This window comes from Patella vulgata, chromosome 2 (genome assembly GCF_932274485.2).
Source record: "Patella vulgata chromosome 2, xgPatVulg1.2, whole genome shotgun sequence".
Lineage (NCBI taxonomy): Eukaryota > Metazoa > Mollusca > Gastropoda > Patellidae > Patella > Patella vulgata.
In genome coordinates, this window is record NC_065880.2 from 44,621,669 (window position 1) to 44,635,609 (window position 13,941).

At 34.8% G+C, this 13,941-nt stretch overlaps 2 protein-coding genes across 5 annotated transcripts in view; one reads left to right on the top strand and one right to left on the bottom strand.

The window, feature by feature from the left end:
* LOC126811576 (uncharacterized) overlaps positions 1–12,799 on the bottom strand; it is a 43,069-nt gene extending 30,270 nt beyond the window's left edge. The window contains exon 1 of the mRNA XM_050537270.2: positions 12,508–12,799. The gene's annotated coding sequence lies outside the window, so the exon portion shown is untranslated. The remainder of the gene's footprint in view (positions 1–12,507) is intronic.
* LOC126811572 (RYamide receptor) overlaps positions 1–13,941 on the top strand; it is a 265,432-nt gene that overhangs the window by 21,734 nt on the left and 229,757 nt on the right. The window contains exons 2-3 of one of the 4 annotated variants that reach the window (XR_008786036.1): positions 9,573–9,656; positions 10,332–10,487. The exons of the other annotated variants lie outside the window; for them this stretch is intronic. The gene's annotated coding sequence lies outside the window, so the exon portion shown is untranslated. The remainder of the gene's footprint in view (positions 1–9,572; positions 9,657–10,331; positions 10,488–13,941) is intronic. 4 annotated transcript variants of the gene reach the window in all.

Below are 13,941 nucleotides of genomic sequence, written 5' to 3' on the forward strand. Positions count from 1 at the left end.
AATCCCACCTCATATCATTTCTGAAGTTTACCTTTTTTTACCCGATCTTAGAAGTCTGTTGAAATATATTTCATAGTTTTACCGCAGTTTATTTTTTCTTGTTGTAATTATTGTATCATGCACTACCTACTGATACTCGATTATATTAGGTTACGGTACGAAGGTGCAATATTTGTAAAGATTTGGGTCACTATTCACCTTTTCAAATTAAGCACTTTGGATTTTGTTACGATTTCTAGCGTTACTTTTGTATCTTAGAATAAGTGTTATTTTAAATAGTGTATAGGATAAACCACGAGACATCATGAGGTTATGCTGGGGAAAGAAAGACTGAAGAAAATAACCCGAGAAAAAGGAATACCTCCGCATAACCAAAGTCGAGGACTTTATCTTGCTTATAAACCGCCTATGTTTAAATGTACGTAAAATGAGAATACCTCAGAATTCCGGTAAGAAAAGCCTTATTTCATGTTTTCTTATTGAAAGTAAAAACCCTACCCTAGAAGAATAACCTGTTACAGGTTTAAAGAAAAACGTTCAGAAGAATAACCCCAAATTCCCCTGTATATATCCAAAGCTGCCTCCGACTTTCGGACCTCAAGTTATTCCGGGCATAGAAAATACCCCAAAGATCAAAGAGATTTACCGTTACAGGTTTATAACATATGATAAATTCCGGTTCTATGGATACGTGCGAGGAGAAGAAAGAATTTTGCACGGACAGTGGTATTTTCGCATACACTTCTTCTAATTCAAACCAAGGTGGACCTCATTTTTAACGTCCCATCCGAACGACTAAGTACACTTTTCCGTCAGTGACGCAGACGCCACCCCTGCTTGACAAGTGGTCCTTCTCGTCCAACCCCTGGAATTAAACCCGGAACTTTCTAGATGTGTATTTCAGAACTAAACTGCACCGTTGTGGGCATTTATATTTTACAGTTACCTTGTGCTGGACAGAACTGTGGATTGCCTTTATTTATATTTCAAAATTAAGTAGTGGTTTTGTAAACGCCAGCGCGTTAATTTTATCGTGATAGATTTTTGATCAAAGCATATTGTAGTTTTAATACTCCCTCTAGAGAGCACAGTTTTAAATCGATTTCCACATTATCAGAAATAGCGCTCGAACTTGGTTTACAAATTTAAATAATCCAAAGTTGTTCCCACGTTTCAGATCGGGGTTTAATGAACGTATATTAAAATACTTTACTCCTGCTCATTCTTCAGAGCCCAGTTTTGTCTTGTTTTCATGACAATCAGAATCGTGCTGGAAGTGATATATGGGGGATTACAGGATTTTCACAAATTTCAACCTTTAAACCATATACTCGCATCAGTATTACATATCACAGAGATAATGTTGTCATGCAACGAATCCAAATACAATGTTAGCGTATAAATCAAATGTGTAATTTTGAAAGTTAAAATGGGTATATCTTAGCGGTTGATATATATAAAATTTTGAACAATGCTACTGTATAGTTAAAAAACCTAAATCCTTATATTACAGACCTAAGGTTGAACATCTATACAAACCAGTATCTATAAAGAACTGGTAACTATGTGAACATATCAAATTAATATAGCAAATCTATTTGATTGATATCTCAAACGACAGGTGTTCTGAAAAAAATATATGCTCAGGAAATCTGATCCAGGATAAAATTAAATACCGGACAGGAAACAATATAATATATATCATCATCCATTTTTTTTTTACAAGACTCTTTATTATACATATTAACACCGTGTGCTATTGTTCACCGTTATAGAGCATTGTAACAGTAGTCATCACGAAGAACAACTGTACAAGAGGAAATTATATAGAGTTGCCCTCTAGTTCAGAAAGCGAATATTGTATGCCAATCAAATCTCTGATACGGAAATGGAATTCATACCTTGCCAGACTCGCACATAAAGAATTTGGTATCGAGCCAACGAAACGAATCTGATGTTCAAGCCTTGGTGATTTCAATCTCCTTGAAGACTTCTCTTATCTTTTTTTCAAAATAAATAATATATCACGGTAACTTCAAACTTATAACGCCAGTTATACAAAATGTCTGCTAGATATAGATCATCGTTCTTGTCTCTCATTTGTAATGCTACGGAACGGGCTTAAAGCTTCGGAAATAGAATGCTTCGTTCATTTGGAGACTGGCAAATTTTCATTTTTTATGTTTGCGTCTGAAATGCCGTCAGTTTTCTCTCGAATTGCAACTGGTATGAGTTCTTCTATATGCACACCAATGTGTACATGATTGGACCTCAGCATGTGATAACCGGACTTGAACCTCCCTTCCCCACCCAATCTGATTAATAAACAGATCTCATTTCGTTTCGTTTTTATAGTTCAAAATTTCGAATTTTACATGTCTTTACTACACTTGGATCTGGAAGTGTTGTTATTTAACTCGTGTTCTGCTTGAAATGAGGGGTCAGCCAATCAAATGGTCTGTCGAATCGAGCGTTTGACCTTTTTTGCGCGGAACTGTGGGTAGACATTAGCGGCAATAGAAATCAAAACAAAGCAAAAGTAGATAAAAAAAATACATGGCGGTTGCTAATTGGTTAATCGAATGACTGACGTAATCGGGTCAAATGTCGCTTGCTTAGTACCTGACGTCATAGAACGTGAACTCCCACTATAACTTGTTAGATCTACATGTAGTGTAGGCATTCGAAAGGATAAAAAAACGAAACGAAATATAGATCTATATTTTAATTAGATTGTTCCCCACCATTCCTCTCGGCCCATGTCCGGATTTGAACTGGTGCATTCTAGTCAAGCGGTCTTTTGTTATATAAAGATGGCGGAATGGGATGATAGTTTAATCTTTGAATTAAAAAACTTAAGAGATTGAAGATTGGAACGTGCCGAGTAAATAAAGGTTGCTCTCCGCCACCGTAAAAGTCTAGATGGATAGTGTATATCAGTGACGACAAAATATCGAAGTAACAAGCGATACCAATGTGTAGGTTTTAGAACCAGCCCATACAAACAAAACCCCTATGATAGTTGGTTATTGAATTGTTCGAATTTTCAGTTACTATTTATTAAACCCTAGACTATTTAAAAAACATGTTCTAGTGATATAGCAAAAGTACGACTAATGTAACTACCACTCTCATATTATCACGCTTTCAGACATAGGCGCTGATATACATTAGAAACATTTCAAATTAGACATTTTATTTTATAAAAAGGCTTTATTATGTATCGACAAATCCCCAAACCCCAAAACATTTATATAAACATTATTTATAACTTTATATGTGGTTAGATATTTTAAGGTAACTTCCGTGATGTGTTCATATTAAGATGTTCCTTATTATATGGTCGGAAATAACAGAAATATTAGGGTGGATGCTGGAATGATTGGTATTCAATTCACGTCTATTTGTACATATTACGGTAGTGATGTAAGAACGCTTTACCAAGGTCATAGTCTATAGAAGCTATAGTAAGAAGCACGCGTTGTTTAGAAATTAAGAAATGTTGTGTGTGGATTTATTGGAATTCAAAATAATGGTACATGACTGATACTGGGGGATCACAGGCGCCTGATATGATGTTATGCAGTTTTCATTATGTTACATGACAAATCATTTTGGTTAAAATTAGACGGCAATTACGTTTAGCTTTATTATTGATATTTTACTAATGAAGAATGCGAATATTTTGGCCAATCAAATTTCCTGCATTGGCATTTCGGCCTGCAGTTTAATGTGAATTATGGGTATTGAAGTACAGGCGTATATAGGAGTCAATCTAGTGGGTTTTGGGTTAAATGTATGATTGGCTGGTATAAATAGAGGTCCCAATGGCATACGATTGCATTGTAGTGTCAAAATCAGAAACAATATACGAAACAAAATTGCAACTTAATTTTAATGAGATTGATTGAAAATAAAAAAAGAGGATTTTAGAAAGCGTTGACAGTCGCCTCGGGATATTTCAAATCGCCATTTCTCTATAGTACCACTTCGGTTCGGATTAAAATGATCTTTACGTTTCAAAATAACTTAACCACTAGATGATTATCAACTAAAAATAATTAGTCTGCATGGGGACTTTTTAGAAAATCGCCCTTAATTACTATACTGAATATAGCAATGATTAATGAGCAGAGCACTGTCATTATCTGGTGTTCCGAATCAGAGAATAATGCTTAATAAGAAACATGATACGTAAAACCTAGGTCAAATTGCATATTTTACTTTGATGAAATCGTACGTCAAAATACCAAAAACATTAAGGGCATAACTTCAATGGTGTCATTAATTTAATTGCTTTAATTTATACAACCAATAACTAGCGTTAAGTTATAAGGATGATTTGTATAATATAAAAACCGTTCTGAATATATTTATATAAAAGGAGCATGCATGACCACGGCAAACAAAACGAGAAAAAGAATAGAAAGATCAACGAGATCTCATTTTCTTGTCTTGATAGTATTTTCCCAGATAAAAATGAATGTGAATAAAGTCTTCTAATTTAACATGCATGATAAAACGATACCATAATAATATAAGTCACGCAATGGTCGATCCGATTAACATTTTCATTTTTAAGAGTGCCAGGAACGATTCCGAAAATGATTAGTCTATAGCAAAACGTAAAGGGGGAATTTCAGGATTTTATCGCGACCTTTAGGGTCCCGAGAACGGAAAGCTTATCACGGCATGTATTTTATACTTAATATCGGGATATGAAATTTGATACACAATACAGATTTAAGAACTGTGGTGTTATGTACGGACCAGTGTGTAAGATTACTCTTACTAGCACACAGCCTATACACATTTTACAATATCATTTCACTTCGGTTCTCTTTGGAATAAAATTTTAAATCAAAAGGACACTTCTTTGTATTTCAAATCAGTTAAATAAAAGACAACAATACAGTCAGCTTATTGAGAAATAAAAACTTTGCCCTAATAATAGCGACCGATCAATTGCAATATATAATAGACGTTTATTTGTATTTATGCAATCTGAATATCGTACTCAAATATCAATTGTTAAAAACAATGATATTAATAATATTGCAGACGATCATATGTCAAGCAAATATTTTCTGTGTAATTTACCGTTATCGATTACGGGCTCATTCTACGTAACACAATTACTGTCTGCTCAGAAACATAAGCTTGGGTTCATCCTACTCTGTCTCTTTATTCAAGGGTAGTAAATTAATGGCGAATCAATTTTATTAGATAATTAGCTTGTTTATCATCAATTCGAATCCCCGTTCGTGACCGTCCTATTAAAATCGATCACTCGTAGACTAAGTTGTTATTGATGCTATAATGGTCAACTTGTGTACCAAAAATAGAAACTGCCTGCAACAGATTTAGAGTCAATCGACGAAAGGTGCTCACGAGAGAAGATATCCGCATTAAATAACGATATATGTGACAGATAAGAATACGTGAATATTAGTGGAGAAGGAAGAAAACACTGTACGGTTTGTGGGAATATTCTGTAAACGTATTGACGATTCCACCACAAAAACAAAGTACATTTTATTCTGAATATCGCATGAACATTTCATTAAGATTTAAAATAAAATTATCAAGACAGTAGCGGGTTCTTAAAGGGACATTAGATAAGATTAGATAAAGAGCTGACAGTTCTCGCTATACTAGTTAAAAAAAAATAATGAAATAATATCAGTGAAATTACTCCACACTTAGCCTAGTTATCAGTGATACAATAACACCGTAGCCTCGATTGTCATTGCTACCGTTGTTACGATAATAAACAAAATCTCGATTATCCATTTTTACGGTTATTTCATCAACCGCAAAACGTATTCAAATCTACTATATATCTGAAGCATACGATGGCATCGAGAGTTAATTATGGTCTTGGCATGTCTAATATAATAATCTGTATAAATTTTAAGGCCTAAAGAAAGATCTGCAATAGGCAGAATTAGCTCTTAAGTATGGTGTAATGGCAATGACACTGCATTTTACGAACACTACTACTTTGTCATGCTAATTTTTTTTGATCAAAGAACCATTTGTGTAAGTTTCTAACTGACCAATAACCAGTTGGCGAGACCATAGACATCGGTCAACTCGGTTCGATTAAGACCAGTTTGTTTCGTTTTATTTTTGACCCTGTGCAGGAAAAAAAACTAAAGTTTTATAATGTAATGTTAATCAGAGTTTTATTCAATTTGAGATAACTGTTATTTTAGTCAACTTAAATTGTATTGGTGTGACCTACAGAATAAAATGGTGCATATAGTGGTAAAGATCAAAAGATTTTTGTTGTAGCTGTTTAATTTATTAATGTTCGCACCTCCACGACTAATAAAAGGATGACTGGTATTAATTCTGTTCCACCTCGCTACCATTTAGTTGCCTCAATTAGGTACAAACCGCCATGTTTATTTCTACTACATGTACATAGGAAATTGTTTACATCTGTACTCAACATAGAAGCTTACACGTCACAAAGTTCATCTCGAGTTCGGTCAAACGGTTTGGTTCAGTACCCGGTTTGGTTTGCGATCTTTTTGTTTTCTTTTTATGAGACCTTAACCTTGACATTGGTGCAATTAATACCTAGTTCACACTGGACATTTATTGCCTCGGGGATGTAATACAGATGATCCTCTGGAGGCGTCGGGAAAAGTGCCCTTTCTCATGGGACTACTTTGTTTTTCGGGGCACAGACCCGGGGGCATCAGGAGCCATCAGGAGAAAATTTGTTTATTTCCACATTGGCGATGGTTTTCACCAGGGGGACCTAGGCATAAAATGGTAGACCCGCATAATAATCCTATTAATAATAAATGAAACAATACAGATACAAACAAATCAAAGCTTTGTACTGACAATTTATAATTGGAGCTGTTTAAGGTCACTATAGCAGGGAATTACATAATGAAAAAGTGAAGCAACAGAATGAATCAATTCTTGGTACGATAACGACAAACAAAGATAGGTTGCCAGGCAACGACATATAAGCCCACAGCAGCTAAATCATCCGTCAGTCGACAAGAGTTGTCGCATATTTATTCTTTTGTAGATAATCGGGGGGCATTTACAAGATAATTTTCATACAGATAATTTTCAAACATATTGATTATAATTTTCGTCGTTTGAGGGTTCACAGGCAATTTGATTAAAATACCGATCCTATTCCGTTTCGTTTTTTATAGATCAAAATTTCGTTTGATTTGTCTGTATTACACTAGGATCTGGAAGAGTTGTTATATAACAGGCGTTCTGGGTGGCGTGAGGGATTAGCCAATGACACCATCTGTTACGGCGACTTCTTGGCGTGCCATGCACGGAACTGTGGGTAAACCACTAGAAACGTCAACGCCAATTGATTAATCAAAGGCTGATATCATATGGTCAAAAGCTGCTCGTTCGACCCCTGAGGCGACATTCCAGTACAACTGGCCAGATCTTCGTGTAGTATAGGCCATCGAAAGTATAAAAAAAAACGAAACGATATATAGATCTGTATTTTAATCAGATTGGATCACAAGGTTATACAAAGTTAAACAAGAACGATAACTCTAGACGTAATAATTGGAAATTGCTAAAATTCAATAGAATTCTTCGTTTCATGAATTTAAATGATGCATATAAATTTTATACAGATCGGATGATAACGTTTGTCGTTAGAGCGTTGACAAAGTTCAACAAAGTGAAACAAGGGCCATAACTCCAGAAGAAATTAACGGAATGTATTGAAATTAAATAGAATTCATTCTTCATCACACTGATATAAATAACATGTATCAATTTCAAAACAATCAGATGATAAATGTAGTCTGCAGAGTGTTCACAAGAAATTGTGGACGACGGACGAACGGACGTACTGACGGGGGCGACGGCAATATACGACCACATTTTCATGAGGGCGTATAAAAAGGGTACGTCGAAGATGTGTCTTTTTTTAGTCTAAAGCGCAAAAGGAACCGCGCTAAACCTGGAACCGTGTTGAACCGCGACACCAAATTCAATTTCATACCGACAATTTACTAATAATTACACTAATGGAATAATCCCGTTATTTATGTTTACATACATATTTGATATAGACGCTACCCTTGAGAAAACGACAAACCAGGGGAAGCTGAAGGCATTACTTTTTATAATGAAATGTATGAATTTGTACAATTATCGATACGGGATTATTTCGCTACAAGGAAACTTGTAATTATCGACGAAGTTGGCCGAGATAAACATCACTTTTAATCTTCCATTATATTATCGCAATTGTATCCATATCCCATATATCCAATGTAAGCAACCATTAATAGTTTGTTTATTTTAGGATAAATTAATTCATGTTACAGGTGTTAAGATTTGTTTTGTTTATTTATAGACACATTTTCGGGCGTCATTCAAACAGTGGTATAGAAAATGGAACAATGTTTTCTATAGCTACCCATCCAAACACTATGATTAAAACATAGATCCTATATCGTTTCGTTCCTTTTTTTGTTTTAATGGCCTGGGGTTAACAAATGATTTGGTTTGTTTTATCGAACCGTATGCTATTTAGGCACGGGATTGTTGGAGATACTTTTGGCTGCTTTTTAAATCGACATTAGATGCCGTAAACATGAAACGTTATTCGTCCACAGCCAACGCAATTCAACCAAAGTTCACCTACAAGTTCCGTGGCGCAACCGTACCGGTCAGACATTCTGAACAATAGAGACCATTAAGTTTTCGAACGTTAGTTACGTACGCCGGTCAGATTGTGTTTATAGTGGAAACCATCGAAAGCAGAACAAATATCATTTTAATCAGATTGTCACTTGTGCCTATATAGTTCTCTTTTTATCTTCCTTATTTTTTTTTTTTTTTTTTGCATATTATATAAGATAACTTTAATTAAAACTCTGAATGGAGGGAATCTGACTCTCTTAAATTCCGTCCACAATATACTAGATTGATGTCTATGTAAACACAGTCCTCTATTCAAGAAAGGCATCATCTTTTATTAATTTACTCTAAAAATACATTTCCTTGACATTGGTGTAGCGATGGCCCCTTAGCTAAACAACAATATATGTACATTCACAAAGAACAAGACATGTTCTAAATAAAAACATAAGTTCCGTCTATGCTCATTAATTGCCTTAAGTAAATAGGACAATTGGCTTTTATCAAGGCCTCGTGATTTCCAATTTTTAAGGGAAAAAATAATCACGAAGGTAAATAAGCGAACGAATAAAATATAGATCAAATAGAATTGATTATTGAGGGATTATAATATCCCGGAGAAAGATAAAAGATTATTTAACTTATTAACGTCAGGGATTAGATATACTTAAACTGCATATCTGAGCTAATTTGAAATCTTTTGCTTAAAAGGACCATGTTAGAAAATGGAACGTGAGTGAAGACGCAAGGGATTACGTCGCATATATGTTATCCGGTTTCCGATATTGTATAGCTAACATTGAAATGGTAAATATACAGTACTGTTTAGAGATAGGTTGCCAGTCAACGAAAGATAAACCCAAAGCAATGCACAATGGTTATCGTATATTTTTTTTTCTTTTGTCGGTATTGTATAGGTAAAATTGAAATGGTAAATATACAGTGCTGTTTAGAGATAGGTTGCCAGACAACGAAAGATAAACTCAAAGCAATACACAAAGGTTATCGTATATTTTTTTTAGTAGATAATGGGAGATTCCATAAAGTACTAAAATCTAATCAAGAATAACAATAAATGAAGTAGTTCTCAGAAACAATTAAAATTCGAGAGTTAACATTTTTCATGTGCCTTAAAACTGTGTATATATGTCAAGGCAATCGGACAATAATGGCATAAGACAACGAAGGCATAAAGTATCGGTATCAATATCCAAGCTTTGTAACATCATGGGCCTTTTTGTCAGACGTGGAGAGCGGGCCACCAAATCCGATCGCCACATCCTACGTATGACTAATGCATCTTTTATTACTACATATCTTAGCAGCCTTGTGTTCGTCTAGTATTTTCAATTGTGTCTTTGCTTCCCCTTCACGTTGTGTATTTACTTCTTACTGTTTTTTCAGTAAAGACGTTTGTCTTAACAGGAATAACAATGCAAAAGTTCGTTCTTACATTTTAAATATCATAGCTGCTTACATATGGTACAATGCATAATAGAATAAAGTCATTCTCTCAAACCTCGCCCAGCCAGACTCGCTGGGCGAGTCTGCTGATAGAAACTGCTACATCATACGATCTAGGAACTCAGATCGTTATCTCTCCGGAATCTAATGAAAATCTGCCTTAAAAGTTGTTGTTGTTGTTTATTAAAAGTTTGCCATGATTTCTTTTATAGGACCCATGGACATCACGCACAGACTAGGCTATTCATGACCCTGAACCTGTGCAATTACTGATATGATTGGTTACTTAAGCCGAATGATGCAACTGATCAATTTCCAATCACGTGTAATCTGATGATGTGTTGTTGACACATAGAACCAGCTACACTGTAAATAATATTTGTGTATTTTTACCGTAAATTGACTTACAGAAAATTGCCAGTAAATTGACTGTATTTCACACCAACTTGTAAATTTATACCCAAGTGGTGGATTTAGATTTACAAAGTGGGTGTAAAATAACTTGTTAATAATAATAATGTATATTTGTAATGCGCTTAATAATCCATCCATATACGCATATATGGTTGTAAATTTACCTCAAAGTTATTTTACAATCTGTCATTCAATCACCCATTTTGATTTAAGTAAATATATGAGAATCTATTAATTTGCCAAAGATATTAATTAATTCAATGCTACTAATTTAAAGGGCAAAAATTCTACAAAAATGTTACAGCTTTTCTTTCTGATAAACTGTTGTCTATGATTGTATTATTTTGTCTAGACATAATATATGCTTTGTGAACGTATTTCCGCGCTATTTGTGGCTATTCTAGTTTTATATTTTGTATAGCGATATTTCATGAACTCTGATAAATGTTCTACAGTTGGATGCATTATTTATGACTTTTAGTTGGTGGACGATATATGTTCGTGTATCGACGGATGACAAATTGACATTTCATAGTTAAACGGCTTACGATTGGGCGAGTGTACATAAAGCTGCTTTTGACGCTTTTATAATTAATTTTACTTTTTAAAAATGTTTAACTGACACACGTATGCCATATTTCTGCCTCCATAATTGCTTATATACTTCATCTTAATTCTAATACAGTAAAATATCTATATTACCATGTATTGGATAAATCAATTGTTTCAAAGCCATTTAGTAATTGAACCGTAAAACTATACGTAACAATCATTGCTTGATAAAGACTAGAGAAGCCTCGACCAAACGCTTAACAGAAATAAAGAGAAACTCTATTACATAGAATAATGACTTTTGTATAATCGTTATATTCTTTTTCACCCCAAATTTAACCAGATCAAGTAGTCCTGTATTACGGACATTTTATAATTACCAAATAGATTGACGCACAGGAATTCTAAACTTAAATATGATACAGTGATGTAATTAAACATAGATATTTATATACCCGCTTTCCTAACTTCACTTATAAATATTTGACTTCTATACATAATACAACCTAAGGCTAAATATTAATTTGGGAGTTTTGAACTTTTATTAATGTTCAACTCATGATTTATGAGACTATATGTGTCATTTCTTAAGTTCACTGTCGTCAGAAGAAATATCAAAGACGAAAACGTCAACTAAATACTAACTCGGTCATTTCGGGACTAACATACGGGTATGCGGAGAAATCCCATGGGGTTAGACAGACGATCATATTTATTGTCATGTACAATGTACATACCTGGAGTGGAGCCCATGTCTGGCATAGATAAAATGCCTTTTAATCTACCATGCACGCTCTGGAACACTGGTAGCCCAACCCCACAATATTAGAAAGAAAGTTTCGAATAAATTTCAGATTCACATGCCCTGTGTTCGAATCTCGATTGTCACTAATATTATAGCGTGTAACCATTTCTAGAATAAAATAACCTAGTCGTTCAGGGGGTACGAAAATCTAAGATACCTTTACGACTGAACTGCTGAAGATTGAGATGTTGACGGAACGTGAACCATATTTCTTTTTGGATGCACAGTGATAGCATTTTTATGATCTATCATACTATTAATATACATTGAAAATAAAACATTTAATTAACAATTGAACCCACGGATGTAGGTGACCCTTGAGATAGGTAAGCCAATGCAATTTGTGCGCTATAAACATTTCACCGCTTTAATGGGTTTACAACGTGAGCATCTTTACCACTTGTTATTTAACTATAAAACCCATATACTTAACAACTTGCTTTGCAAGGATCGAGCATATAATGTAACTATTGGCTAAATGTCGCTATTTATGGTAATAATTTTAAATGTTTTAAAGTTATATTTGGAGGTACACAAACAATAAAGTCTTGTTAATATGACATAGCTAGGTAATCAAACTACAATATAAAAAGGTTCTATTAAAGTATTTTACCTACCGTATGTTATGGAAAGCAAAACCTTGATTAAAGCCAAAAGGTCAAACCTGAAGTACGGTGGTTTATATATGATTTCAAGAAGCACGCGATTCCATCTTGTCAGGCGAGTACATCGTGGTATCTCACAGAAACTCTCCAGTAAGGTACTAGTCACATGACCACTAAGTGTTTTCACGCTGAGATTAACGTTCGTTTCTTTCCAGAAAAGACTAGAATTAAGTTAATACCATCACTAGTAATGTTAATACATGTTATTAGTATATATCAAATCTATTTACATTGAACAAATAGGCGTCTGGTTATCTCCCAGCTTGTGACTATTTCAGTGCACATCAATAAACAATGGCTGTTTCTTGTGATTACATATTACGTGTACGAGAGGGTGAATGTGTTTTTATTCGTAGCCACTGCTTCTACCTGTCGAGATGAGCTGAAACTACCATAGTTCAGTACATATTGGGCTATTACAACTGTCAGATCAGGTTTCGTGACGTCACAACCTTATTTTCTCTGCAGAACTAAACAGACGCTGCGGGACTCTGCTCAACACCGTTTTCTTTTCTACGGCTAACTAATAATAAAGCGAATATTGATGAACTTGTTTTACGGGGTAAACATCTTTAATAAATTATAGTACCATCGGGCCTTACAACAAAATTTCATATGCGACAGAGATCAACTAAGTCATTTACGGATTGCAATGGCATATCTCTTTAGTTCAATAATTCACTCCAAGGGCATAGAGACCTTCAGAAGTGGGATGTAACCCATGAGTTTAGGCAGATGACCCTATTGCTGGTCACGTGCACGCCTGTGATCGAACCCATAAATTTTACATTTTAAGCTTTGGACCACCCGGCCCGAGAACCATAAATCTGCATCTTTTAGTGCGCAGACATCTATTATTGTTATATATACCAAGTTCCATTTAATTATATTCCATCTCAAATTTTATTACATATTTCTTTTCATAGATTACGAAAAAGTTTCATTAAAATCATTTTGATCTCTTCAGAATTGTATTACATACAATTAGGTCATTTTGAATCAGTTCAAATATATTTGAGTTGCATCATGCCCATCACACTATGCTTATTGGTTTTTTTTTACCAAATTCCATTTTATTGGCTTCTTTAGAATCTCTAACTGTAAATGTAATGTAAATGGGTTTAACGTCCAACTGTTCTGCCCCGACTGGAATAATGAAGACGGGCTGACGCCATACAGTGTGCTATGAGGGAAATTTGGCCCGGACAGCGGCGCTACGATCTACTCTTATATCGAATTCCAACTGCCCAGGGGTCTTTTGCGTGCACGCCAATGTGTACAAGGGACCTCGGTTTTTCGTCCCATCCGAACTACTATGCAGCTTTCCCTGTCAGGCTCTTCCTGCACCCCTGAACTATCTCGGTCAACACTGGAAGCGAACCCACG